Raw genomic sequence first — 6867 nt, 5'->3', positions numbered from 1 at the left:
TCATTTTAGCAGTTTAGCATGACAATGATTGCAAACACACTGCCAGCAGAGGAAAAGAAAAAACACATCAGTCATGGACTTGATTCCCCAGAGCCTTCACCTCATCCTTATGGAAGCGATGTGGGATCATCTTGAAAGCGAGAACAAAACAAAAGGCAGCCAACAACCAAACAAAAGCTTTTGAATGTAAGAAGCTTTCAAGAAGCCAGGAGAACCACCGCAGGGGGGTACTTCAAGAAACAACAAGAAACATTGTCTTAGGGTTAAAGCTATGTTAAAGAATAAAGGTGGTCATAGTGAATACAGACTATCAATCTTATTAGAATTGCACTAACTCTGTTTTAGCCTTCATACACTGTATTTCCATTTATAATGGCATATATCATTGCACACATTTCTTCAATAATCCATTAATGACATGTGAAAATTGTGTTTTCATTCAGCTTTGTTATCATTTCTATTCTCAGCTGCAACAGTAAAACCTGAAGACAAAGTAAGAGCTGTGACATATGACTAAGTCGTAGACTAGTCATATTCATAGATTGTATGTTCCTAACTTTTCAAAATTCACCAACGGAATGCTGACTTTATGCTTCTCTTGTGTGACGAGATCTGTTTTTGAAATGTATTGTGTCTTATTTAATTATGCTTTTATTTTGAAAGCACTGGTTAGCTGGGGCGCACTGGGAGAGTTTACTTAGATGGGTGAGTTTTCATTTCTTTCCTCATCTTTATTTCTCCAGTCGATCTTTGCGTTCAATCTGTCTGCTGCAGCCCTCATCTTATCACTTGTACCATCTCATCTTCACTTTTCTCCAGTCATGCCATTTTTTGACGTGGGCACCATCGAGTTAACTAATGAATTTAACTCATGAACAGGTTTGCGTCTGAGAAGGTTTTATTTATGATGATATCTGAGAGCACAACTCGTGCATTTTTAAATGAACTTTGTAGTCTCTGCATGTTATAACCTTTTTTATTATTATTCTAATTGTGATGCATTTTATTCAATGTGATGTGCATATACAAAAACTGCCTACCAGTGTGGTAATATGAAGTAGTTAATTGGTGTCTCTAGGAGTGAGTGTGATTGTGTGTGTGGTTGTTCGTCTCGTTTTTCTGTGTGGCCCTGTGATAGACTGGCGACCTGTCCAGGGTGTACCCTGCCTCTCGCCCGATGACTGCTGGGATAGGCTCCAGCCCCCCACCCCCGCGACCCGACCGACGGATGAAGCGGGTATAACAAATGGATGGATGGGTAGACTACAGAAGGGGGTGTCTACAAGACAAAGACAGCAGGTTCATCGTGTTTTCCTCAGTCTTGCTTTCTTCCACATATTCACCTGGCCCTATAGTTTCTAATTACCACACCTGCATTGCTCAAGTAATTTTCCCTCAGTGTACTCCTGGTTTTTCTTTGTACAGTGTCAAATCTATGTCTTCATGTCTGTTGTGTGTCTTTATGATTTGGATTTACACAGCTTGGCCAATCAATTAATCAAATTACTCTTATATGTTGTTGGACCTCATTTATTTTTGTTTACGTCATGCATTTGAAGTAATGCTAAGGAGAGCTTATGCAAAACTTTAGCATTTATTTCCATCCAAAGTAGCGTTATTTTTTGTGCCAAGATGTTGCATTGATGATGGGAGAGCTGTATGTGTGTAAATTCCTCTCTAAAACACCCCAAAGGATGGGTATGGTCAAATACTCCAGAAAATTACTTATTGATACACTCCTGTCATCATACTTAGCCACAGAAATCCCAGTAATGTCGAGTGCACAAACATAATTGAGCGTTGGTTTGAAAGTTGTAGCTGCAAGGAATTTTTTCGGAGTGAGATGGATGGACGGTTCATTGTTTCCTGTGCTAATGGAGATTAGAAAGGAAGCATTGGTGGTCCTTTTAAAATAATATTTTAGAGAACACAAACAACTCTGACCGTGGTTGCTACTCACATACTTCCCCATCATTTCTCTCAGTTTGGGACCTTTCTAAGCAAAACAAAAAAGCACTTTTTTTTGACGAGGCCCTGAATGAGTTTAAGGTCTGAACTGAAGTGAGTAATCAGTCTGTGAAATGATGTGTCATGCTCTCTGAACCTGAATACCTCTTTCACATTTTGAGCCAGATGAATCACAGCATTGTCATCTTGAAATATATTTGTACCATAAGTGTAAAAAAACCTATTGATGGAAAAATGTGGTCATTCAGTTTATCCAGGTTATCAGCTGACCTCATTTTGAGCACATAAAGATGCCACACCTAGGCCTGACCCCAGAACATTTGCTTTGTTTTCTTGGTGATTACTTTTTTTTTGCTACCCGAAGTCGACAGGCAGCATTATGTTTCTAGACTTCCTGCTATGGCAGCACCTGCTAATAAATGAAAGTCTATTTATGTCTTCGATGTGTTTGACTCCCTGGGCGTTTGAGGCTTCACATGTGTCCTCATCAACACAGCTCCACACAACCCACCTTAGAAACGGTGTCAGTACATATGCTGTCACTCGACCTAAATCTCACGGTGTTGGAAAGACAAAACCCTTCTTATGCCATTATAAGAGAATGAACGCTATTGTTTTGTTATATTATTTTGTAGCTTTTTTTCCTGATATCAGCCCACAACTAACCAGACTTAAGTTTATGTACTGAGCTGATTTTTCCTAACTTTGTGAATCTATGTGTCATAGATACATCATGTGATTAAATATGCAGTAAAATAATCAAAATCTTTAATAGATTAATTAACTTTTAGATTAAAAGTATTTACTTTTAAATAGCTAATCATTGTTTTGCTTGTAATTGTTGTATTAAACCTGAGCTGAACCATTGGGAATTATCAAATAAAAGGGACCCATTTGTAGAAAAGGCTACAGTTATAACATGTTTGTTACCATGATCGTGCTGAAAACCAAGCTTGTACGCTCATCGACTGATCAGTAAAAATTAACAGGTAACAGAGTTAAAGAGGGAGAGATACCCCCCTTCCTAATCACACAAAGATGGGAAATCATGTTGAAATGTAAATACAACTCATGAAGGAAATTTACTTTTTGAATCACAATTTGGCAAGCAAAGATATGGTTGAAACAAAAAAAAGCATGAAACTGACATTGTGTTGTAATTGAAATAACCAACTACACAATTACATTGTTTACACCTAAAACCACCACAAAAACAGAGTATCAGGGGTTTGGTACTAATAATTAGAAAGGTGGTCTCTTTGTATCTCTGACATCTTGGATAAGCTGTTTTCTTTGCTATTAAAGAATATACTAAGTTCTAAAGAAGTCTTTTCAGAAATAAGCTTGTTGATGCCTGAGTGAGTTTAAAAAGATATTTCAATTGTGTAAAATGAACCTTTCCTCTGTAAATGAAATCTTCTGCAGCGTAGAATTAAATCAGCAGCCATTTAATGCTAGACCAGCCAGGGGGTTGTTTCACTCACTCAGGAACCCATCATCTTACAACCGTCAATTCAGTAATGAATTCAGAATGTGTGCTTGAAGACAAACTGAGGCAATCTGGACCAAAGTTAATGTTAAACGTGGAAATGGACCATTCAGGATAATACTCCTTGAAACACCAGTAAATTCACCAAGAAATTGCTAAAAAAAAAGAAAAAAAAGAAAAAGGAATGAACAGCTAAAGCCCAGATTGACATCCCACTGAAAGTGTGAGTGAGAAATCTAGAGACGCTTTCTAGCGCTCTGCATTTTCTACATATTGTTCTGCTCCTAAAAAGCTATTGATTGTGGTTGTGTCAGTTACATGATCTTAATATGAACCACTGCTTCAAAGAGGAAGAAATGTAAAAAAAAAAAACAATCAATAATGCCAATCGGTTTCAGTCACAAAATCTGAATTTTGACTGAAAACGGAATGCATCAGCAGGACATATTGTCCACATTCTGCTCAAGAAAAATGCAAAAACTGCTTTCACCAGCAAATTTATTGGTAGACACAGTTAATACACTAAACTCAACAATGTCATGTTTGAATAAAATTGTTTCCATCAATACCAGTAAAAGCCTGCAGTTATTATGATTAAATCACAATTCCTTGTGAACTTGCCTTAGTGTCTTTTTAGTAATCAGAATGTAAAAGTGGTTCACAAATCATTGGTAAGATAATATCTTCTTTGTGTTGTGTTTATAGTACATTCAGATAGACACTTACAATGTTAAAAAAAAAACAACAACACATAAATCAATACTTCACTGACTAAAGTATGCAAAGCAGAGTTTACAATTATAATGAATTATACAGTATTGACTTTTGTGTAAATGCTCATTACCGTAGATCACAGTGTAAAATGTATTGTGATGTGAGGGTTGGTGGAATGAAACTTAAATTAAATGTAAAGTCCCAGACCAGCTGGACAATTTCTAGATAGGATGTAAAAATATATATACATATACATTAAAAGAAAAGACAATTAAAGATTGTTGCCTTCTTCATCATATCTGTTGAAATTATATTATATATTTAACTTACCAGGTTGATCTCATATGTAGTATATACAGTACTAATTATTAATTCATTATATGGTACAGTAATTCTTGGCAGCAGAGGCAACAACTGTAAGATAAGAATGGTTGGCATCATATCACCTTTAACAGACTGGAAAAATCCTATAACTTGAAATATATTCAAATTTGCTTATTGTTTCTTGAAAAAGGCATAAAATAAAGTTGATTCACCTTCTTCAGTAGTATGGTTTAACTGCTGATTGGACAAGAATGCGACTTAAATCTAATAATCATCTAATTGAGCATGAAATCTTTTTTTCTTTTTTTCCCCAAAATGAGTGCTTGCTTGATTTCTGATGCTTTAAAACCTCAAGATGTCAAACACAGTACAAAATATATCAAATGGAAACATGAAATCATGTGACAATGATATCACAACATTTGTAATACAGTCAAGAGCCACAAAAGTTTGACTTAAGAAAACAGTTAACATGTAACAGCTACAACAGAAACAGACACAAGCCCTACAAGACCACTGCAACTAAAAATCAGCGATCACTTTTAAAGATTATTAGGTGAGTTTCTTCTTAAATAATGCCCCAAATGGCCTTTCCATAATACATCCCACTAAGGGAGCTTTTCAGTTATAGTTAGAACAGCTTTCAGCCGGTCTGCCTGCCACAGGCTTATTTTCCTCTTTAGAGGCAAATAAACTAACAGTTGCTGCATTTTTAGCACTTGGACCATCTGCAGACAAAGATGCTATCAAAGACAAAAGGCAAGCTTTATTGACAGACGGAGATAAAAAATGCCTCTGGATTTATACAACCAATGAGAGAAACTCTACTGAACAACATGTTTCAATGCTGCTGTGACTGGTTGATCTGGACATGCCTGTAACTTGAAATACATTCATGCAGAGGCCTTTTAAAGCTGCAGTCTGCAAGATTTGTTGTTGTCATACGTAAAGTCCTACTTTTTGGCATTTTAAGAGTTTACATGATCTATCAGAACGCTTGAAGTTGAAAACGGTGACCTCTGTAGTCGCAAAATGCAAGAAATGCGTATTTTTTAACCGAAAAATAAAAAGTTATTCAACTTCCTGTCCCGCCCCTTCAAAACACATGAGAACTCGTGCACATCTACGTGCACACCAGTTGCGCCCACACGACTCCTCATTCATCAACTCACCTGTCATTTGCGATCATGGAAGACACAGTAAGTAGACTAGCCCATAATGAAGTTCAATAGTCTAGATAAATAAGCGTGGGGACGAGCCTACCTTGTATCGCGCGTGCACAATCGGTGATTGACAGGCAGCAGAGCCCAGCTCGTAAACCCGATTGGTTACCTTTTACCGGTCCGGTCTGCAATTTTGTAAACAAACCTGCTGGCTTTGGAGGGACCTAGCAGGACATATAGGGGACCTAGAGAACTATTTTTTTTTTGTATTGGGGTATTTAATGTACTACTTTCAGAATCCCCGGACAGTTCCAGGCATTATGCTTGAAAAAGAGTTGCAGACTGCAGCTTTAAACCTCTGTGTCTGGAGGATTTCATGAAGAGTATTGAGCTGAATTAAATGGTGAAGATGTGAAGCCATTTAAAGTTTATTTTGGATTCAAATCATAAATACACAAATTAATATAATGAATATCGTTATAAACACACCATCCTTCAGATTTAGTTTGGACAAACTAGATTTGGTGTGGACAACCCTTTCTGAATAGTCTCCCCTGGATTAATACAGAAAAAAAGACAAGGCTATAAATTTTGCATGTTTTAAACACACACACACACACACCTAAGAGGCTCCAGCAGTGCTGATGGCTCAATGTGGCTTTACTCAGGCACGGTGGTTCTTTAAATGAAATGCTACAATCAGCATGGAAGCATTTCCCAAAACATCGTGCTCTGATTTCATGGAAATCCATCCAGTATTTGTCAAGATGTTAAACTAGGAGTGAAAAATGTCAACATGTTGATGGCACCACAATAAAAGTCAAAAAGGACCACCAACATCAGTACTCTTCATCTTCAGGAAACCATTGGCGATGTTGAGATAATGTTATTCATGTTGGACTAAAGTGGTGTTCCCTAAAGTGGTGTTCCCATTGAAGAAAATCACCATTATAAGAGCCAAGCTGGAGTTTAAAATGAATAAAAAGGCTTTACTGCATACATGGTGTGAAAATGTGTTACTATCTGGGCCTGGCTTCAGGAGGTTTGCCTTAAAGCCACAGTTCCACAATTCCTCTGCATGTAACCTTTAACGCCTTTGAAGCCAGGCTGGCTGTCTTTGACAAAGTCTGCAACTGGAAGCAGGGAAAGCTTTGTTTAAAAAAAATGTTCACATAAATAAAGCCATGTAGTTAAAGCAACTTAATGAAA

This window comes from Odontesthes bonariensis, chromosome 13 (genome assembly GCF_027942865.1).
Source record: "Odontesthes bonariensis isolate fOdoBon6 chromosome 13, fOdoBon6.hap1, whole genome shotgun sequence".
In the NCBI taxonomy this organism is placed as follows: Eukaryota; Metazoa; Chordata; class Actinopteri; order Atheriniformes; family Atherinopsidae; genus Odontesthes; species Odontesthes bonariensis.
This window is presented reverse-complemented; position numbering follows the sequence as displayed.